The 23,435-nt window shown below is 42.7% G+C and overlaps 1 protein-coding gene across 50 annotated transcripts in view; it reads left to right on the forward strand.

The window, feature by feature from the left end:
* The window catches only part of KCNMA1 (potassium calcium-activated channel subfamily M alpha 1), a 755,234-nt gene that overhangs the window by 463,842 nt on the left and 267,957 nt on the right, over positions 1-23,435 (forward strand). The gene's annotated exons all lie outside the window — the stretch shown is intronic.

The following is a 23,435-nucleotide window of genomic DNA, read 5'->3' on the forward strand; positions in this document are numbered from 1 at the left end:
CACGTATTACATATGTATGTATATATATGTATATATGTGTATGTACATATAGTATATAATTGTTTCACGTGCTCTTCCAAACAGTACTATGAAATAGGTGTCATTTGGAGGCCCATGTTACAGATGGGGAAACTGAGCCTTTGGAAGGTTAAATAAATTACTGAGAGTCACCTAGTGAGTAAATGGTAGAGCTCGGCTTTGATCCCAGGCAATCTACCTCCGAAGTCCGTATTCCTCGATATGATACTATGCTGTCTCTCAAGCTATAAACTTACCTAGCCATTATATTTACACTTAAGAAGATAATTCTAATAGTGTTTGTCTGATCAGATAAAATGCTAAATGCAGTTTCTTCTTGTGAAGTCCCCTGACAAAAGGCCAAGAGACTCCTTGACAGAATTTCCCTGGTACTCCCAGATGAGAAAAGAAATTCAGAAAATAAACTCAATTCATTAAAAAAAAAAAGTTAATACTTTTTTATAACTTACCAGCCTCCAAACTACTTTTTTTCCCCATATTCACCAGTCCCCTCTTCTGAGCTTCTTGACCCTTTCTATACAAGTAGCCAAATAAATAAAAACAATCCATGTATTTAACATTAGTCCATGTCGCAATAGTATCATGCTAGATATTATGGGCTGCTGTGGTCTGAATGTTTGTATCTGCCCCAAATGTATGTGTTGAAATGAAATCCCAGTGCTGTGGTGTTGGAGGTGGGGCCTCTGGGAGAGGATTAGATCGTGAGGGTGGAGCCCTTAGGAATGGTATTGGTGCCCTTATGAAAGAAACCCTTGGGAGGCTGTTCGTCCCTCCCCCATGCAGGGAAACAAGAAAGTGCCATCCGTAGAGCAGAGAAAAAACCCTCCCCAGGTGCTGAATCTGTTGGCACCTTGATCCGGGACATCCCAGCCTCTAGAACTGGGAGCAATGAATTGCTGTTGTTTATAAATTACCCAGTTTAAGGTATTTTGTTAGCCCGTATAGACTGACATGGGGCTCTACTCTTGGCTGGAGCTTTTTTTTTTTTTTTTTTTTTTTTTTTTAAAGGAGAAAGAATTCAATGCCACCATACACCTTAGGAATAGCATTGCAATGGAGTTGCTCTAGTGTGGCAAGAAAAATGAACTCATTATTAAGTTCTGTCCCTATGATTGGTCTCTGAAGAAGGCAGCCCAGCCAAGTGGAATACTAAAAATTTGGATGTATTTCAGGGAGTTCATTGCCGTTCCGGTTGCTGCTATAGCTAAAACTGCTTCTAGAGAAATTACTCCTCTCCAAGAGATTTCCAATTGTGTTCCCTTGATATTGCTTTGTCAGGGACATGCTTTAAATAAGATGCCCTCCGTAAGTAGCAGAGATTCTAAATCCTCATTGACTTGCATGGCTCTGTTATATGCCAAATTGGAAATACCATCCTAAAATGAATGTCTTCAAGGAACGAATTCAGCAGTAGGTTTGCATGGATGCCAAAACCTCTCCAGATGGCTGTACTTCATCTGGGGTATTATTGGAACAGCCTCCTCAGCAACCTAAATCTCTAGGACTGGACGTATATTTACCTTCACATCATCTTCAAAAAATAGATGCCTCGATTCTTTTCCATGAGATCAGGGCCATAATGACCTGGCTAGCAGATCAGATAGGGAGAAAATGAACACCTGAAACCAGCTCAGGGATTCTACTGCATTATTCAGCTGAACACCTACTGTGTGTAAATCCCTAGGTGCTAGGAGTGACCCAAAAAGGGGGAAACATAGATCTTGCCTCTATAAGATGTTAATAACTTAATTGGAGGGTCCTCTAGAAAGAACAGTAAGTTTATAGGAATTTAGAGGAGGAACAGATGGAGGAAAGTTGACCATCCCAGCCCAAAGTAGATTTCAGGTACCTAAAATATAAACATGTTTCTCCTAGAGCGGGACTACTCGACGTACAGTCTGCAAGCCAGCACATGGCCTGGGAGCTTAATAGAAACAAAAATGTTGGAGTTCAACCCTAAACCTGGAGAATCTCTGGAAGGTGGGGCTGAGGGATCTGTTTTAACAAGTTCTCCTAGTGATTCTTCTATGGGCTAAATGATCTTGGCAGTATATATTAGAATCACCCAGGAACTCTGACACGTCCTCCTGGCCAGATTGTATTTCTAACCAAGCATGAGAATTGGGGGTGAACTCAGCCATCAGAATGTTTTAAAGTTCTCTGAATAATTTCACTTGTGTAGCCAGTGTTGAGAGGCCTGGCACAGTCATGGTTCTTAAACCAGAGGAACATACCTGAATACCCGAGAAACTTCAACACACACACACACACACACACACACACACTTAAGCACTTTCCCAAATCTATTGAGCGAGGCTCTTTGGTTTGTGGTAAGGACAATTGCTTTGGAACGAGCACACTATGTATTCTAGATAGACCGGTGGTTCTCAAACTTTGAGTGCACCAGAATCACATAGAGCTGTGGTTAAATTACAGATTTGGGGGGTTCCAGCCCCAGAGTTTCAGATTCAGTATGTCTGGGGTGGGGCCTGAGGATTTGCATGGTTACCACATTCCCAAGTGATGCTGCTGCTGCTGATCTGGGGGCCACACTTTGAGGTCTGCTGGTCCAGCCCAGGGTGAGGCTGAACTTGAATTCTAGTTGTAGCTGCTATGCACATTTCCAGGATTCTGGTATTCCAGTAAACCTTGCTATTTTATGCTCCTAAATATCAGTATTCTTATTAATGTAATCCTTTATTTCATATGTTTTTGAGATTAAAATCTGAGTCATTTACATCTTGAGATGTACTCATCATATGATATTCCATATTATAATTTCAACTTGAACAACAGAACCCTTTTCTGATAGCTTTTGGACCTTCCACTTGTAATCCCCTTCTAAGGTATTCCAAGTCCTTGGTTACTAGTAAGAATGAACACCTTTGCTTGACTTTGTTAGTCACTAATATTTTCTCTAGAGCCAATTTGGTTGATATCGCTTCCTAAACTCTCTGAAATTGGGATAGGGTCAGCTCATTGAGGAAAATAGATAGAGGATATGTTGGAAATGAGGGATAGAGAGTGGAGGAGGGAGGTCCCAGGCCAAATTTCTAACCTGTCCTGAGAGCCTCACTTCCTACTTTCTCCCAGGGGTTGAGCCTTACCTCCGACCTTCTCCCAGGGATAGAGTCTCTCAGCCCGCTCCTCAAGGGAAGGGCTCTCTTAGGGTCCAGCCTCTCTCCATCAGCAGGGTAACTTCTTTTAACAAATCTTCTTTCCCAGTCTTGGACTTGCAGACACTGAGATGCCCATACTGCTCATGAGAGTAAGAACAGATGCTGGGTGGTGAGCAGATCTCCATTTTTCTTTTTTTAAATTTATTATCATTATTATTATTTTAGATGGGGTCTTGCACTGTTGCGCAGTGGCACAATCTTGGCTCACTGCAACCTCTGCCTCATGGGTTCAAGCGATTCTCCTGCCGCAGCCTCCTGAGTAGCTGGGATTACAGGAGCCCACCACCATGCCCAGCTAACTTTTGTATTTTTAGTAGAGACGGGATTTCACCATGTTAGCCAGGCTGGTCTTGAACTCCTGACCTCAAGTGATCTGCCCGCCTTGACCTTCCAAAGTGTTGGGATTACAGGTGTGAGCCACCGCGCCTGGCCCCATTTTTCATAAGACACACTATATCACTTGGAATAAATACCAAACACTAGTGTGGTGCCACTTTGCTCCCATATCACAATCACTAAATTCAACTTCCCTCTTTAAGGCCAGGTAGGGATTTAGCAACCCAGCTCATAAAGCGTACAATTAGCTTATTATTTCCTAGGTGGATTGCAAACCTCACGGGCCAGATTGGGAGCACAGCGGATACTTCCTTTTTGTAAAAACTTAGCTGTGTGGTGGCTCACTCCTATAATCCCAGCACTTTGAAAGGCCAGGGCAGGAGGATGGTTTGAGCCCAGGAGTTTAAGGCCAGCCTAGGCAACATAGTGAGACCCTGTCTCTACAAAGAAACAATTTTTTAAAAAAATTAGCCCAGCATGGTGGCACATGCCTGTGGTCCCAGCTACTCAGGAGGCTGAGGTGGGAGGATTGCTTGAGCCTTGGAGGTTGAGGCTACAGTGAGCTGTGATTGTGCCACTGCACTCCAGCTTGGGCAATACAGTGAAATCCCATCTTAAAAAAAAAAAAAAATTAAACAAACAAACAAAAAACTCAGTCTCATGGTCTTCCTCCTTTATATTCTCACCTAGCCTTCCTCTCCAGCTCTGTTGTCTGCATTTTCATGAATTTGTCCCATTTTCACTCTAGCCAACCTACTTACCAACCACTCCTACCCAATCTCAGATACGTTCTATCTCCACGGTTTTGGTAGTTTCTTGTCTAGCAGTTGCTTGCCTGTCTTCTCTGCTTACCTGCACTCAACCAGTTATTATTCTGTTACCTTGCCTCTTCTAAAACCACTGTAGTCTGAGTCACTCTTTTGATCATGGGTGGTCTTCTGATGTGGCTGTGTTTTTATAAGTAACATGTACATGTCTGACTCATCAACTAGATCAGGAGCTGGCCAGTCTGGCCTACAGACTGTTTTTGTAAATAAAGTTTTATTGGAACATAGCTATGTTCCTTCATTCACATATTGTTTATGGCAATGACATGAAGAAGATAGGGCCCACAAAGCCTTAAAAATTATTAGCTTGCTCTTTAGAGAAAGTTTGCTGTTCCCTGGTCTAGATTTGCAACTATGTTATATATTCTTTTATATTCCTCTAAATGTCTGGCACTATGTTTTGCATACAATTGCTACTAATCAATCTGGATGACCTGAACATGAACTTTCCTCTGAAATCCTTATAAATGTAATAGGAATAAAATAAGTTATTTTTACTATTGTTATTGTTATTATTATTATAGCTGCTGTATACAGTCCTGCTATATAATGTTTCTGTCAACAACAATTCCCCTGTGCAATGGTGGTCCCATAAGATTATAATATGTATATTTACTGTATCTTTTATATGTTTAGATGCACAAACCTTACCACTGTGTTATAGTTGCTTACAGTATTCAGTACAGTAATGCTGTACAGGTTGGTAGTTTAGGAGCAATAGGCTACACCATATAGCCTAGGTGGGCAGTAGACTATACCATCTAGGTTTGTCTAAGTGTACTTTATGATGTTTGCTCAATGACAAAATTGCCTAATGACACATCCCTGTCATTAAGCAATGCATGACTATATTTTGTGGCAGGTATTGGACAAAGCTCTTTACCGGCCTATCTCATTTAATCCTAACACACAGGTAGAACTTGGAACTTGGAGAGGTGACCTGTCTTACTAGCTGTATGACTTCAGCAAGTGATACAGCAAGAATTCGAACTCACGTCTTTGTGATCTCAGCGCCTGAGCTTTCAATTACTACTATATACTCACTGTTTAGTAGTAACTCATACATGTGATGAGAGACAGAAATGTTTAAAAGCCCTACCAATAAGATAAATCATGTAAACAAGACTGGCCTGTGTTATAAATAGGCTAGGACCAAGATGAAGCAAGTGACCCTGAAAGTAAGGGCCTTGGCTGGGCACAGCAGCTCATGCCTGTAATCCCAGCACTTTGGGAAGCTGAGGTGGGAGGATCGCTTGAGTCCTGGAGTTCGAGACCAGCCTGGGCAACATGGTAAGACCCCGTCTCTACAAAAAATACAAAAATTAACCAGACATGGTGGTGCATGTTTGAAGTTCCTGCTGTTCGGGGACTGAAGTGGAAGGATTGCTCAAGGAAGTTGAGGCTGCAGTGAGCCAAGACTGTGCCATTGCACTCCAGCCTGGGGACAGAGTGAGCCCCTGTCTCAAAATTAAAAAAAAAAAAAAAAAAAGAAAAAGAAAAGAAAGAAAAGAAAATCAGGGTGCCTTTCAATTTTGTTCCCTGGATGCATCACTGTCTTACCCTAGTCTCTGCCCTAGTTAAGAAACTTCATGAACATTGCCGGTTTCATTATTATCATCATCTTCATTATTATCATCATTCACTCAACAAACCTTAAAACAAGTGTAATGTGCCAGTTGTTGTGCTAGGCTTGGAGTTTAAACTGAATAAGATATTTTGGCCCTACTGTAGGAAAGATGAATCTATAAACCCCAGATTGCAAACACAAATGCTTACAGGGAGAAGAAGATAACAAATGGGTGAAGCAGGCCAGGTGGAGGCTGTCTCTAGCAGGAGAGTGAATGTCTCTCTTCGAAGGAAGGCTGTTCCATGAAAAAGAATGAAACCCTGTCATTTGTGGCACCGTGGATGGAACTGGAGGTCATTGTGTTAAGTGAAATAAGCCAAGCACAGAAAGACAAATATTGCGTGTTCTCATTCACATGTGGGAGCTAAAAAAAAGTGGATCTCATGAAGACAGAGAGTAGATTGGTGGTTATCAGAGGCCGGGAAGGGTAGGAGGGAGGGGAGGATGAAGAGAGGTTGATTAATGGGAATAAATATACACTTAGATAGAAGAAATAAGACTTGGTGTTTGATAGATCAGTAGAGTGACCAGTTAACATTAGGATGACAAGTTAACATTAATCAATTGTACATTTCAAAATAGCTACAAAAGTTATTTCCATGTTCCTAGCATGTAGAAAAGATAAATAAGGTGATGGATGTCCCAGGTACCCTAATTTGACAATATGGATGTATCAGATTATCACATGGACACTGAAAATACATCCATCTACTATGTATCAATTTTAAAAAGAGAGGCTATTGATCATCCTTTGGCAGGGTCTCACCGTATTGACAGCTTCTCAATGTCCACTAGCAGTTACCTCCTTCTCCCCTTCATCTTTCCTACATTAAGGCAAAAATACAGTATTCAGTTAAAACTACTCCTCCCCTCCTTCTTTTCTTCTTCCTCTTCCTCCTTCTCCCCTTCCTCTCCCTCCTTCTCCTTTTCTTTCCCCTCCTCCATGTCCTTCCCCTCCTCTTCCTCTCTTTCTTCTTCCTTCCCTTCCTCTTCTTCTGAATCAATCATTTTTGGCCACAGTGACTTGCCCTTTGCAAACTAGTATGTGTTGCAGTGTTATTATTTCTCCTCTTGAGACAGGAAACTCTGGTGTTTCTCTGTAGGAAATGATCATGTTGGGCTGCTCCCCTTCTTACCACATCTATTGCCCAGTATCCATCACAAAGCTTATATCACCAAACAGGTTGCATTGGATAGACAAACAGAAATTCTTACTATGGGTAGGTGAATATTTTAGCAAACTTCAAACACTATAACTCGAATTTACAAACTGGGTCAGAAATGCTTTCTCATGTTTTGGTGTCTGGAGCAAAGTGCACATGGTCAGAGGACTTCTTATTTCTATTTTCTTGTTTGTTTGCATTTATTTTATGCAGTAAATAGCCTCCCTTCCATTAGTACAAGTACGTCTGCTGTGATAGAGACGAAGGGCCCCAGCTCCACTGGGAACAAAGGGGACCTATAGGAAACACAAGTGTCCCCAGCTTTTCCATGCACTGACCTGCCCTAATGCATATCCTCCTCTCGTAGCCCGCAGAGACTCCCCAACCTCACACTTCAGTTCAACCGCATTTTCCCCAGGACTGTTCTGAAAAATGTGTTGTGACGTGCTGCCACCTAGTGAAAGAAAGTGGGAATGGACATTATAGTGTCTGTCGCCCTCAGAATTCTCTTTGAAGCCTGGTTTAGTTAACCTCTGCTGAAATAAGGTCCTAAGTTTTTAACTTTCAGAAAGTAATTCTTATAAGACTCCCAGATGGTCCAAAGACTATTTAGTGAAGCCTGAAAAAGACAAGTGTCAAGTGAATAGCTAAGAGTTTGAAAAGTCGGTATACGTGTTTGGGCTAAGTGTAAGTGGAAAACAACTCCCCATAAAAAACCATTCTAATTGCACTTGCAGGGCAGGTTAAGAGGAGGAAGTCCACCCGACTTCAGAGTATAGATATTATCTGTTTTTACTAAAATAAAGGACTTTCTTCAACTGCACTATTGCACTATCATTTTATCTCCGTAGAATATTTTCCTTCAGTCTTTTGACTGAATTGGTTTTGAATTTAAAAGAAATATTGAAATGATCTGTCACTTTACTTTTTGCCTATCAAGCTGTCAGCTTCAAAAAATGAACAAATGCATGAATTCTGAATAGATATGTTTCTCAGACCTAAAAAGAAATAGAAAGCGTATTAATAAACTTGAGTCTAGTCATCATATGTGTACTTCAATATATCATAACTGATTTATGAACCAGAAGTACAGTGTTTAAGTGAAGACTTCTCTACATTCGTATTTTAAGTATTATTATTTCATTCTTTCCTCCTGGGGGGCAAGTTAGTATAATATTACCATTGACTATCACTGGGTGGGTCCCAAAGGTCATTTCTGTGGAAGATAATAGAGCTTTTCACATGAGATGGTTTCAGCCGCCTAGCAGAGGCAGCACACTGTGACAAGTGGCCAAAAAAAGTAGAGAATATTTTTATCCTGAGTTTTCATGGCATGAATCAACTCATTCTTCAGAAGTCTGTATTTTTTTCTATCTATTATGGCATGTCTGGCATTTCCTTTGACTCTCTGGCTGGTCTTCATCTCAGCAAAGTGGAAAAAACGTATTTTCGATGGGAAAAAAATGGGAAGAAACTGAAAGAGGGAAAAGATCCCTAATACAAGGAGAAATGCAACTCCAGATTCCCTATTGCCATATGGAACGTTTAGGATTTCCCAGGAGGAAACACGTTCAAGCGGTTGCTTCTGTTCCCTCCGGACTAAGAGGGATCCTGACAGTAGCTGTGGCTGGTGAAGGAACACTCTATTATCTGGCTCTGGGTGCTGCAGAACCAGGCAGTTAACAGGGCAAGAAAACCAAATGATCCATGGATGCAAATGTGCTTTTGCCAAAGCCACTTCACTGGGGTCTAGATAGCAAAGAGAAATGGTGGCTTCTAGAGGAAGAAGAGTTAGGAAGTAATCCTGGAGTCAAGTTGTCTTTTCTTAAAGATTATGTTTCAGGATTAAAAAAAAAAAAATCAATGGCAGGTGGGAGGGTGGGGGACAAAGAGGGTGGGTGAATTATGAGTTTGTGTCTGTGTTTTAAAATAGCCACCCGCCTTGAAACTGCCATTTAGAAATGTGCATGGAGGGAGAATCTTCCTGATTCTTAGTTCTAATTTATGGCCAATTTATGAAGTCAGTGTCATCTGTCTTCCTGCTGGTGTGTGTTCAACCTGGCCACCCTTTATGCCAAGGACCTTGAGCAGACCTTGGCTAAAACCCCCAGGTGTTTTACTGTCAGCAGTGATCCGTGGAATGGATTGGGGCGGGCTGCCTTGCCTTGGGCAGAGTTCATGTGTCACTCAGGGGAAGATGCATCAGGCTGCTGAGTCAGAGGGAGTCTGCCTTATGTCCACAGAGAGGAGCGAATCAGAAAGCCAGATGGGTCCAGCTCTCAGGACATGACAAACTGCAGAAGGGCGAGCTGGGGGGCTTGAGTACGTCATACCCTTCTTAGTCTACTGATGAGAAAACTGGGGCCTGGGAATGCCCAGGGATTTGCTTACATTTCTTCTCCTAATGAACTAATTCTTTCATTTGTTCAACAGTGATGCCCTGAGTGTCTCCCATGTGTCAGGCTTTGTTCTAGGTGCTGGGGTTAGAAAGAGGAAGAGTGTCACATGAGGAGAAGACACATGTCACAGGTCATTCTAAAAGGGAAACCCAGCTGAGAATGAAGAGTGTCTCAGGGCAGAAAAAGGAAGGAGCAAAGACATCCAACTTGGCACTAGACAATTTGGGTCCTGATTTGACAGTCTTTAGTAATTAGCATAATCATCAGTGCATCATGGAAGCTTACCCCATGTAACATTTCTTAGCTCTCATCACTGTTGTGATTGCAAAAGTGCTTGAAAGATTTCTTGATGAGTCTCTTTCTGCTGCTCCAGACCCAGACTGTGAATTCCATTAAGGCAGGGATCTTTCTCAGCTCTCTGTTTTATCCCCAGAACTGGACAGAGCACTGCACGCATGGGAGATACTCGGTAAATAGCCACTGAGCGAACAATGGAATGAATGACAAATGATAAGGGTTCCCAAGTTCCATTCTATAGAATAAGGGTCAGCAAAATTCTTCCATAAAGGGCCTGATAGTCAGTGTTTTTGGCTTCAGGGGCCGTATGATCTCCACCACCACCATTCAACTCTGCCTCTGTGGCATGAAAGCAGCCATAGGCAATATGTGAAAGAGTGGACATAGCTGTATCCCAATAAAATTTTATTTGGGACACTGAAATTTGAATTTCATACAATTTTCATATTCCATAAAATATTCTAATTTTTTTAGCTATTTTAAAATGTGAGGGAAAAACATTTTTAGCTGGTGCCCTGTGCAAGAACTGGTGGTGGCCAGATTTGTCTCACAGGCTATATAGTTTACCAACCCCTGCTATAGGAGGAAGATGAATAGGGTAAAGGTTTTATGAGGTTTTAATTGATTCATTTATCCGTCTGTTTGAGCATTTACTTGCTTGCTGTCAGGCTCTGTAACAGGTGCTGGACATACAAACAGAAATATGATTAGTCACCAATATCAAGATGAAATCATTATCCTTGACAGGTCAGATCTTCAAGGATGAGTCACGACTGTGTAGGAAATATGAACCCCACAGTCTGTTTAATTGATGTATGCTATGCACTCTAAAATTAATTGGAGATTTCTAGATAAAACTTTCCAAATGTCACAAGTATCCTTCCAGCATTTCATATTTACAGACTGGAAAATCGATGGAGATGGAATCTTTCTACCACTATCTCTAAGGTAATTTGCCTGTCTAATGCTTAAACACTTTCTGCTAGTTCTATCTCATTCTTTACCCATTGGAGAGTACCAGTGGGTTTTCAGATAACTTCCTTGAAGACCAGAAAGATAAAAAAGAAAAATTTCCAGCTCCTTCTTTTTGGCTTGGGTCTTCCAGGTCTTTATCTTGATGAAAACTAGAGGCAAAGCTGTTTTCTCTGGACTGTAGTCATAGAACAACAAAATCCCCCATCTTTTTTATTTCCTGAAGACAGAAAGCTGTCCAGGAAAATATTAACAAAATAGAAATAAGGTGAGATTCGAACCTTAGAAGGTTTTGCAAAATACTTTTCTTGTTTGACTATTTCTGGCCTGTCTTTTTTTTTTTTTTTTTGAGACGGAGTCTTGCTCTGTCACCCAGGCTGGAGTGCAGTGGCGGGATCCCAGCTCACTGCAAGCTCCACCTCCCTGGTTTATGCCATTCTCCTGCTTCAGCCTCCGGAGTAGCTGGGACTACAGGCACCTGCCACCTCGCCCGGCTAGTTTTTTGTATTTTTTTTTAGTAGAGACGGGGTTTCACCGTGTTAGCCAGGATGATCTCGGTCTCCTGACCTCGTGATCCGCCCGTCTCAGCCTCCCGAAGTGCTGGGATTACAGGCTTGAGCCACCGCGCCCGGCCTCTGGCCTGTCTTAATCCAATAATCTATTAAACTCCAGCTAGTAGTTTCTTTCTCCATCCCCAGCAAATTTCCAATCCTCCGGAATCCTTTTGGGAATTCCAAGGCAAACGGCCTTAAACAAGAACTTAATTGTCTGAGAGATTTTGTTTGCTTATTAGAACTGTTTGGTCCACAGCATTATCTGCATGGGGGAATAACTCCCTTAGCTGCCATCAGTTTTACAGGTCTTTGCCCATAGGATTACAGTTCTTTCACATAAAAGGATGCTTGGAAATTGGCACCACCAAGAGTGCCAATTTTGAGTATCTTTAACTGAGCTTAAAGTAATAACTATTTAACTAGAATCAGTGTGCTTCTTGATATCTAGGAAAAAAAGGCGAAAGGAGGAAAGAACAGGATTTGGGACTATAATTTGAGATTAATAAATGATTCATTCAATAGATACATATTGATCATAGCCCAGTGCTTGTTGTGAATGGTGTACTGTGAAATGTAAGATACAATTTCAGCCTAGAGTAGCTTAATCTAGTTACAGATATGGGAATTCCAAACACCTTATCTACAACGAGAGTTCAAAGTCTTTGACAAGTCAATATAACAAAAGATGAACAAACAATTAAGTAATACCACAGAAGAGTAAACATGAGAAGATATGCATTTAAATGTATGCAAAGCACTTATTGCTTTGGATAGAATTCACATGTTATCCAAGCGTTGATTACACGATACATGCACATCTTTAAACACACTCATAACTGAATTCGGCTTAATAGGAAATAAATTGAATGATGAACCTAGTGTGCCTGACTTTTCTCAGATGAGATATCTGGCTTGTACAGTGCAGTAACTACTATTAAAACTCTATCAGGCACGGTGGCTCACACCTGTAATCCCAGCAGCTTGGGAGGCCAGGGCAGGAAGATTGCTTGAGCCCAGGGGTTCAAGACCAGCCTGGGCAACAAAGTGAGACCCTGTTCCTACAAAGAAAAAAAAAGCAGTAGGGCGTGGTGGCTCATGCCTGTAGTCCTAGCTACTCCGGAAGCTGAGGCAGGAGGATCACTTGAGACAAAGAGGTTGAGGCTGCCATGAGCCATAATCATGCCTCTGTACCCCAGCCTGGGTGACAAACACAGAGACCCCATCTCTTAAACAAAACTCACTAGGATATACCAGTGAGTCCATATGAAGAATCATACCTGTCCTTCTCACCTCGACGTGAATTAATGAGTACAAGTATCAGTAAAACAGCTGTTACTTATTTCCTTATCCCACATCTGTCCTTGAAGGCTGTCACGTGGCCGAGGACCATGGAGCTGACAGACAATGTGTCCATCAACAAGCAGTTCAAACCAAGCCTGTGGCTGACCATATTGAGTGAATGAAAGAGCCTTGGAGGGACTGGGACTTTTAGAAAAATCGGCTCGTAAGTCAAGAGCATGGTGTCAGCTGCCTGTGTGTATTTCATGGTGAGAGTGAAAGCAGATCTAAATTATGAGTTGTTGAGTCACCTGCATGAATCAAGTCAATTCTTAATTTGAAAGGAAGCTCAGTGCCAAGAGAACATAACATATGGAAGGAGTGGCCTCAATGACTAACAAAATCAGGGCCTATCAGGACTGCCTGAGTTTACTTAGGTGCATTTATAAGACACGACATTTCCACAGCTGTTCAACTATGTGAAAACCTTTTGTAAGCTTTACTGTATTTGATAAACTCTGTGAGATGGATGTTACTGTTATCTCTGAATTGGCAGATATGGGCAAGGATGTTCCAAGAGGTCTGCAGTGTCACACAAGTAGTAAATAGCGTAGCCAGGGCTAGACTTAGAGGTCTTTTAACCAGTCACATTCCCCCTCGGCAGTGAGAGCTATGGTCTGCCCCTGCTCCCTCAGTGTGCGTCAATTAGTTTAGGCCTGAATTCAGACGGGATGAGTTATGTTCTGATTAGGAACCACATGCAGTGTATGCTATAAGTTAAAAGCAGGCAGATGTGCCTGTGGCCATGGGGACTTGCTGGGGGAGCTGGACTTGAGCCTTAAAACATGGAAAAGCCTTAACTAAATGGAGTGGAGGGCCAAGAGCATTCCAGACAAGAGAAAAAGGTGAGCAGGGGGAGGAAATTTCATCCTTCTTTGGGGAGCCAGGAAGTGGACTGGTGTGACTATTTCAGGGTGATCGTATAGGGAGGCAGCTGAGGGATCCTCGGCTGGTGGTTATAGTAACTGGAGTGGATTTACTCTGGGGCAGGACTTACTCCATTGACAGCCTTGGAGAAGAGCAGGGGAACTGGAGGAGAGCCTTCCCAGTTACCCTGTTAGGGACCTTCTCTTTGACTCTGTCCTACAGGTGCACAGTAGGTGGGATTCATCCACCTCCATCCACCCATTTCTTCTTTTTAGCTCATTTTGTTTCATTCAACAGACATTCCCATTCCCACATTCTAGGCACTGTGTCAAGTCTTACTGAAGTTACTAAAAGGAACCCTCAACGAATGTTTTGTGAATTCAGACATGAATGAATGAACGAAAGAAAAGGGACAAGGGCTGGTGAGCTCATTCATGGGGGAGAAGGAAGTAACGAAAGAATTCCAGTGCATTGCATTGAATACGGCAGGACAGTGCTGGGGGATCAGTCAGAAAAGAGACAGCCTGACGTGTCCCAGGGAAGGCTTTCCAAAAGAAGGTGGTGTTCTGGCTGGTTTCTGGAGTCTGAAGTGGAAATTTGTTAGCTAGAGGAAGGGGGAATACACAGGTCAAACTGAGGGCAAATGCTGCAAATGAACAAAAGCCGGAAAATTAGGGGAAAAGCAAGGATGTAGGTGTAACTTAAGTTGAAGTGAGGAAAAAGGTAAGGACAGAAGACCAGGGAGAACATTCCCACCTGAGACCGAACAGAGCCACCTGGTCCAAGGTCACTTCTTTATGTCTTTAGGCAAGCGCTGGGCCAAAATGGTGCGGCTCTGGGATCTTTTCTCACTCAAAGCCCTACACTAAGCCCATCTTTCTCATAAGAAGGCTGAGGGAACATCTATCTAAGATAGATGCCTAGTAATTTAACAAAAAAAGAAAAGGCAATGATACTATAGGGAAGAAAAGAAAGAAAGGAGCGGATGATGTTACTGGGCTATTATTTTCCTAAAACAAAAGCAAGAAATGAAGTATCTTTTAAGAGCTGGCCTATAATGCCATTCTGGGAGCTTAGGAAAAAAATCAAAATGTATTAGAGCTCTCTCAGACCTTGGATGGTTTATGGCAGCATCTAAAATTGCTGGTAAAATTATGACCTTGTAATTCACAGCCATGTCATATATTCTCTAGCACACAGTGTAATTTATGTACCAAGCCAGTTGCTTCAAAAAAGAATGGGGAAAAACTCACACAACACAAAGTTTATAAAATGCTGTTATTTTTAATGTGTAATGTCTTTAGTCTAAACCTGTGTTGTTAGGAGGAAGGGTGTGCTGTTGCTCAAGGTTATTACCACAGTTCTTGTGGTATGGGGCGAGAGTACGAGGATTACTTATTACACTTACGCATTGGCTGGCCAGGCTGCCATATCCACAATACACAGTCCTCCCTTCCTCCCTCCCCCAGAGAGGGCTGCCACCTTGAACTCTTTCTTCCCTTGAGATAAAACCTGGGCAACAACCAAAGCTTGACCTTGACTCATGCCTTAAACCTGAGCACAAAACTTAACCTCTGCTGGGAAACCTTCCTCCCTACGAAACAAAGGGGTCTCAGGACAACTTCTTAGCAAGCCAAAGATGAGATTTCCACTCAGCTTCTCAAGTTAGCCTGGCTTTGACCCCAGTTATGGAGCTAGAGAGGAAATGAGCTGGGAGCAAACTAGGAATTGCGGAGGGGGCACTAAGGGCAACATCAGATTCATACAACTCTCACTTCCATGAGAAGGGGGAAGGGGAGAGAGAGGAGACTCCCATGGCTGAGTGATCAGGTCCAGAGACCTCCTTGTGATCCAGGCTGCACCTGCGCCAGTCTGCTTGACCTTGAGCAACAAGCTATGGCCTCTGAATCCTGTCACCCTCGTCTATAATAAAGAGATGAGCTCCTGCCTTCACTACCTAAGGGAGTTACTGTGAGGATCAAAGGGTCTATTACTGCTTTTAATCTTGAGCCAGTGACTGGGTCATTATTTTTCTCTTGCTCTGCCTGTTCCATTTTCTCCTCATGGCATACAGCTCTTTTGCCTCAAAGAAGATTCTTGAGGATGATGACCTGCCTCAGACTTCCTTCTCCCTAAAAGTGTTTTCTTTTGTTCAGTTTCATTTCTGTCTTTCCAATTATTCCTGATTATTTTCCCTGAGCCTCTTAGAGATCTGATCACCTCATTGTATAGGAGCTATTTACACTCCTTTTTTGATATGATCACATGCTCCTCTGGATCTGATTCTCAATTCTTTGCTCCTTCCCTGCCTGCCCCCTACCCATGGGGGCACCAGAAGCCATGGGAAAGGAGGCAGCCCACTGCTAAGGAGGAGGAGGACCTTGTCAGGGTGTTCGTGGTGCAGGTGACCAGAGGACAGAGCTCACTGCTGTGATCCTGGAGAGGGTGCCAGGATGCTGTTTCCATTAAAGGCAGTGGAGCTTGGAGACACTGCAGACTCGTGCTCAGGCATCCTAGACTTTGGTCCTTGCTGTGGGGCTCACCTTGCTGAAGGCAGGATGAGGGGCTTATTTTTCTGGCTGAAACATTGAATCCCAGAAACCACAGAAATACTTCCAAAACCCCCAAGATAAGAGTGCTCTTATTTTGTTCCAACGTGAAGAGGGGTTTATTTCATAGGATCAAGTAAAGCAAGTCTGGATATCTTTATTATGTATTTTCAAAATAATTATTTTTTTATTTAAAAAACTCTACATACTCATTTAAGAGAAATGGAAGCAACACAGAAAATGCCAAGAAGAATGTGTCCGATGAACCAAAGCAAATATTGTAAAACATTTGATCACATTGGATAAAGAGCATTCTAGATATTTTTCTGTGCAGTAGATAAGTAAATAAGTTAGACAAACAGACATTTATATAAAATGAACTTGTATTAGCCTCCTGAGTAGCTGGGACTGCAGGCACTCACCACCACACCTGGCTAATTTTTTGTTATTTTTTAGTAGAGACAGGGTTTCACCATGCTGGCCAGGATGGTCTTGAAATCCTGACCTCGTGACCCACCTGCCTCAGCCTCCCAAAGTGCTGGGGTTATAGGTGTGAGCCACCGTGCCTGGCCTACATGCTTTTTTAAAAAATAAAACTGTTAAATTTAAGCTTATTTGTGTGGTCACTCAGTGGGTTTGCCCTGTCTGCTGCACAGACAAAAGTAATTAAGTGAGATGGCAGTATTGCTGTAAAGAAAGAGTTTAATTAATGTGAGCCTGGCCACGCAGGAGGACTAGGGTTATCATTCAAATCAGTCTCCCCAAAGGCTAGGAGGTCAGGATTTTTTAAGGATAGTTTGGTGGGCTGGGGGCTAGGGAACAGGGAATGTTGATTGCTTGGGGGTAAAACCACAAGGGTGTGGAAAACGGTCCTCTTGTGTTGAGTCCTTTGGGTGGGGACCACAGGACCGGCTGAGTCATGAGTCTCGGGTCCAGGTGGGGTCAGTCTCACTCGCCAGAAATGCCAGAAGTCTGAAAAACATCTCCCAGGACCAGTCTTAAGGTGTACAGTGGTGATGTTATTTACAAGAGTAATTGGGGAAGTTACAAATCTGTGACCTCCAGAACAATGGCTGGTTACCATTTAACTGCGCTTTTGTGTTAGCAGAATCCAGGCCCCTCTTATAACCCGAACCTTATGGCCTTTCGTTAGTTTTACAAGGACAGTTTAGTTTGGGGAAGGGCTATTACCGTCCTTGCTTAAAGGTTAAACTATAAATTCCTCCCAAAGTTAGCTTGGCCTATGCCCAGGAATGATTAAGGACAGCTTGGAAGTTAGAAGCAAGATGGAGTCAGCTCTGTCCGATTTCTCTTCTTGTCATAATTTTGCAAAGGTGATTTCACTTGAATGTAGAAAAATTGGAGAAAAATGAAGGAATCGCTAAACTTTGTAACGTTTAGTTCCTAAGACATGCTGATATGAGTATGAGAAACCTATTAGGAGAAAAGATGAAGGTAGAGTCATGTTTTTATTTACTTTTTTTTTTTTGAGACAGAGTTTTGCTCTGTTGCCCAGGCTAGAGTTCAGTGGTGTGTTCTCGGCTCACTGCAAGCTCCGCCTCCCAGGTTCACGCCATTCTTCTGCCTCAGCCTCCTGAGTAGCTGGGACTACAGGCGCCTGCCACCACGCCTGGCTAATTTTTTGTCTTTTTAGTAGTGACGGCGTTTCACCATGTTAGCCGGGATGGTCTTGTGGCCTCGTGATCCACTCGCCTCGGCCTCCCAAAGTGCTGAAATTACAGGCGTGAGCCACCGCGCCCTGCCAACTTTATTTTTTAATTTGATGTAAAACAGATGAACTTTCTGCTGTGAAAGAAGAGAAAATGACAACATTTCGTTTTCTCCCCCATCCTTTCCCCTCACTTCTTGGTTATGTAATTGTTTCACTGTGTCAGGGTTTTGTGACATTCTCTTGTGAGGTTATAGCTTTCAATTCTATTTAGCCTTAGTAAAGTCTTGCATTTTTAAGTGTTCAGTACTCACTCAGGTTCATTTTTTGCATAGCGTCTTCTTACTGTTTTAGTTCAGATCGTAATGGTGAAGGAACCATCTCCATGGGACTGAGAATAAAGACACTTGTGTTGAGGTTCAGGCATAGAGGGAATAAAACCTTGGGGGCAACATGGGAGAGGCAGCCAGAGCCATGACTGAGCATGCTTCCAGGGAGGCAGAACAGGGCAGGGTGAGCACACATCTGGAGTTCCACTGCCTAACTTTCAACTCCGGCTCTGTCATCTCATTGCTAGGTGAGCTTGGGCAAACTGTTTAAGCTCTCTGTGCTTCAACTGCCACATCTGTAAAATGGGGACAACCATGGCCACCGCATGTAAGGTGTTGTGGGAATAAAATGAGTGATTTAAAAATGATTGCAGAGGTATCTGACTCACTGTCAGTGTTTGCTCTTGTTATAGAATCACACTTTTTGGAGATCAATAGCAGGCAGGAAAGAATTATCTGAGAATCTCACACTCATATATCCTTTCTTTAGTTGTTTGCAGGGATCTTTTAAAATGTCAACCCTTTTTCAATCTGCTTGTGTGGCCTACCTTTTTAAACTTTTTCCTTCTTTTTAGACGGAAACCAAGACCTCCTTATGGTCCATAAAACCTGCCATGGCCTTAGGGCTTCTGCCTTCTCCTGCAACCCCCAGGCTGCTTCTCCCTGCCTCAGCAATGGCAGGCAGCAATCCACTCCATTGGATGGCACTTGCCCCTACGTCCCCTGGATGGCCCACTCTCACCCTTCAGTTCTCCACTGGTCTGTCAGCTCATTAGAAAGGCCTCTGTGGCCATACAGTCTAAAGTGTCCCTCACTGGAATTTGTGTGTTTTGTAGCAATTTATACAAGCATTTGCTTGAAGCGATTCTGTAATTATTTGTTTGTTTGCTTAGTTGTTTAGTTGTTTCTCGATGTGGCTTGTCTGTACTACTACTAGGTCATAATCTACCTGTGGCAAGGGATCATGTCTGTCTTATTCAGCATTTTCTTCCAGCACGGAGCAATGCCAGGCACCAGTAGGTGATTAATAAATATTTATTGCATGAAATATCTCTGCCTCTATATATCTGTATCTCTACATAGATACAGATGGACATTGCATATTAAGATACCTACCTGTAGAGAGGTAGCTACACAGCTATCTATACAGATATAGATACTCACTAAGTGGCCTGAATTATTCAGGCAACAGTCTTTCCCTTTTATCATTCCGTTTTTTCTTTATATGACAATTATCTAAGTAATGAAGAATTGGAATCAGGGCTAGGGGTGGTTAGAGGAAGAAATTTGAAAAGCAAGTGACATTCATTGAGCATTAGTTGGTGGCTGCACAGTGCTGAATGTTTTATGCTGTAATTCATTCAATTTCTATAGTAACCTGTGGTATTAGTCCATTCTCACACTACTATGAAGAAATCCTCGAGACTGGGTGATTTATAAAGGAAAGAGGTTTAATTGACTCACAGTTCCGCATGCCTGAGGAAGCCTCAGGAAACTTACAATCATGGTGGAAGGCAAAGGAGAAGAAGGCACCTCCTTCACAGGGTGGCAGGACAGAATGAGTTCAAGCAGGGGAAATGCCAGATGCTTATAAAACCATCAGCTTTCCTGACACTGACTTACTATCACGAGAACAGCATGAGGGAAACCACCCCCATGATCCAATTACCTCCACCTGGTCCCACCCTTGACATGTGGAGATTATGGGGATTACAGTTCAAGATGAGATTTTGGATGGGGACATAGAGCCTAACTATATCACCTGTGAACAAGAGACATTTTCTCATTTTACAAATGACATTGGGAAAGTTAGTAAGCAACAGAGCTGGGCCTGGAGACTCCTGTCCATTAGGTAATGCTGTCTCTGAGAGAAGCAGGACTTGGTGAGCACTCGGCAACTTTGGGCAGATTGCAATACCTGTAACTCCAGGATGTAAGTTGCTCATGCAGCTCCCATAAATAATTTCAAATCACACGTGAAAACCAGTATGAATCTGAGAAATGAAGAATAAAAAAATCATCAGGGTGGGTTTGGGTTCATCAAAAAAGGGGGTGAGGCAGGGCATGGTGGCTCACGCCTGTAATTCAGCACTTCGGGAGGCCGAGGCGCTTAAGCTTGTGAGTTTGAGACCAGCCGGGGCAACGTGGTGAAACCCATCTCTAGAAAAAATACAAAAATTTAGCTGGATATAGTGGTGCACGCCTGTAGTCCCAGCTACGCAGGAGGCTGAAGTGAAAGGATCCCTTGAGCCCGGGAGACTGAGGTTGCAGTCAGCCAAGATGGCGCCACTGCACTATAGCCTGGGCAATAGGGCCAGACCTTGTCTCAAAAAACAAAAACGAAAAGAAACAAAGAAGATGAAATCAGAAGATTTGGGTGTAGTTGAGGAAACGTATTTGTCAGCAGAATTTTGGGGGTGAGCTGGAAATTATGGAATGCTTTTCTGGGTAAAAATCACCAGTCTCAGGCCTTCTTTTCCCAAAATATTCTTCATGGAGTGTTGGATTACACTGAAAGTTGGTACGCATTATTTGGAAAGAGAACTCTGTGCTCAAGTAAGTTTGGGAAACCTTCATTTAATTAAAGAGTTTCTTAACCGTGAGAATCCTCAGAGCCTTTCATATGCTGGTGTGCATTGTCAGTTTCCAAGGCTAGGAAGTGGCATTTCTCCGGATCTATAAGACCTCAAGATGCCCTTGAGACTGTATTCTACCTGATGTGTGGCTCCAGGGGCCTTAGTCGGGGAGCTCCACATTTTCCATGTTCTCATGACAGCAGGAGCCCTCAGTGAATGGAGGAATGGTGTGAGGCTTGTAATCAGTCCTTTCCATCCGCTGCTTCATTTAAGCCCCACATCAACCTAAGACGTAGGTTTTATTATTCCTGGGAGGCTGGCCCTGTTGGTGCCTGTCCCCGCAACCCAGACCCCCTTGCCCTTACCTATAGTGCAGGTAGCTGGATTTTGAATTGCCAGCATCTGTATTTCTTTGCCAGAGGACTTTCTCCAGTCACTGAAGCTTGCTTATAGGCCTGCATACAGGTCATAAGTGCTAGGGAGTTAATGCCCCCTCAACCAATGACCAACAGGAGATGATGAATCAATGCCCCAGCCCCCTCACTCCTCAGTGGGAAGGCTCTTCCGTTTACACACAAAGCCATGTGTAGACCCTGGCTGCCAGAGTACACCAGTGGGATTTTCCTTTAGTTGCCCACAGTGATAAATCCTTGATAACAAACTCTTTATGGATGCTTTCCCATCTCCTCCCCACTTCCCTGTTCCTTTACTGGTGTTTCCTGAGATCACTTCCCAAGTAAACTATTTGTAATCAAATCCTTTTCTCAGGTTCTGCTGCAGAGGAACCCCAACTGAGACATCCCATTTTACAAAATAATGACAACAGCAATGACATACACACACACATACACACATACACACACACAAACAAAACAACAAAAAGAGTCTCCAAGAGGTTATGGAAGGTACTCTAGGAAATAGCTTATGCATGGTAGAACCAGGACTTAAATTTCACAACACATTTATTTAGCACCTGCTCTGTTCTCGTTGCTATCCTAAATGCAGAGGTGACAAGATGAAAAAGACAATCTTGGACCCTCTGTCCTGAACAACAGGCAAAAATAAATTAGTCCGGGCTTGTCTTCAAAGCCTCTGCCCTTAACCACAATACTCTGCTAATTCTCTCAGGATGGACATTTGACCCCCTTTTGAACTAGGAGTCCATTTCCATACCAGACTTATGAAGAGAAACTGTGGTATTCAGCTCCTATTCTGCCCTCTAGGCCATGAAAAAACTGCATCAGATCAAGGCTTTTGATTCATGAAATATGCTGGAGAAAATTGCAAGATTTCCTGACTCAATGATTTTCCTGCCCAGTGTAACATATCTCTTAATTAGTGAGTTGCAATTAGCATTTACAAAAAGAAACCATTCTACAAGGTGAGTCCACTGAGATGTAACATCTTGCTCCAAACACTGTCCTCCTGGTGTGAGTGGGATCATTCAGAAATTAGGTATCTTAATCAGCTGAGTGCTCCAGCATTCAAATGTATCTGGCCCAGCTGGGCAGCCAGAGTCTGTGGCAGGCATAGGAAGCTTACAGGAGGGAGGGAGTCTTCTGTGTACACTAGCATTTGTTCATAGTTGCAAAGTAGCTATAGAAACTGCAGATTTATGGCCAGGTGCAGTGGCTCACGCCTATAATCCTAGTACTTTGGAAGGGCGAGGTGGGCAGATCACGAGGTCAAGAGATCGAGACCATCCTAACCAACATGGTGAAACTCCATCTCTACTAAAAATACAAAAATTAGCTGGGCCTGCTGTCTCTGACCTGTGATCCTAGCTACTTGGGAGGCTGAGGCAGGAGAATCGCTTGAACCCAGGAGGTGGAGGTTACAGTGAGCTGATCTCGCACTGCTGCACTCCCGCCTGGTGACAGAGCAAGACTCCATCTCAAAAAAAGAAAAGAAAAGAAAGAAGAAAAGAAAGAAGCTGCAGATTTATGAGAATTATTGTTATTTTTCCTACTTCGGCTGTTTTTAAAGTTATACTTCTTTGTTGATGAGTGAACTCCAGTGACATTTCTTTGTTGATGAGTGACATTATAATTACAGAAATTTGATCTGAAAGGGATATTAGCTATTGGTTGGTTATCTATTACCAACACTCCCAGTCCCTTCTTCCTCCCTTCCTTCTTTCCTTCCTTTTGATGAGAAACCTAATCACAAAGAGAGAACATGACTTGTCTAAGGTATGTTGGAATACTCCTGAAACTAGAACCTACTTAGAACCACCAGAAACCTGAAGTTCTTTTGTTGTTATTATCTTCTTTATCTCTCTAAGCGGTTCTGATAGAAGAATGATCATGAAAGGAAGTTTAAATTGTCAACCAATGTAAGGTTTTGCATTATTTATGCACTTCTGCCATTTGGCCTTTGCTCTCAGCACTTTTAAACTATCCGTAGTCCATAGTTGGTTCTGATGAGTGATTATTATTATTTATTTGCTGTTTTTCAGTTTTGCTTTCATTTTTGGTGATAGTTTGTACTTCTTTAAAGCAGAGACTGTGTCTTACAGTCCCTTTCTGGCCCTAACAGCTCCCAGAAAAGAATTTACCATGTAATAGGGATGTGATGACTTACTGATGATTAATTCATTTTATATATCTGGATTCTTTCCCTTTGCTCACATAAATTTCCTGGGTTTGAAATTTATGCCTGTTTATTTCTTCTGTTGGCCCCTCATGTTGTCAGTGAAATGGCTACAAGAACAG

This window comes from Theropithecus gelada, chromosome 9, assembly GCF_003255815.1.
Source record: "Theropithecus gelada isolate Dixy chromosome 9, Tgel_1.0, whole genome shotgun sequence".
Taxonomy (NCBI): domain Eukaryota; kingdom Metazoa; phylum Chordata; class Mammalia; order Primates; family Cercopithecidae; genus Theropithecus; species Theropithecus gelada.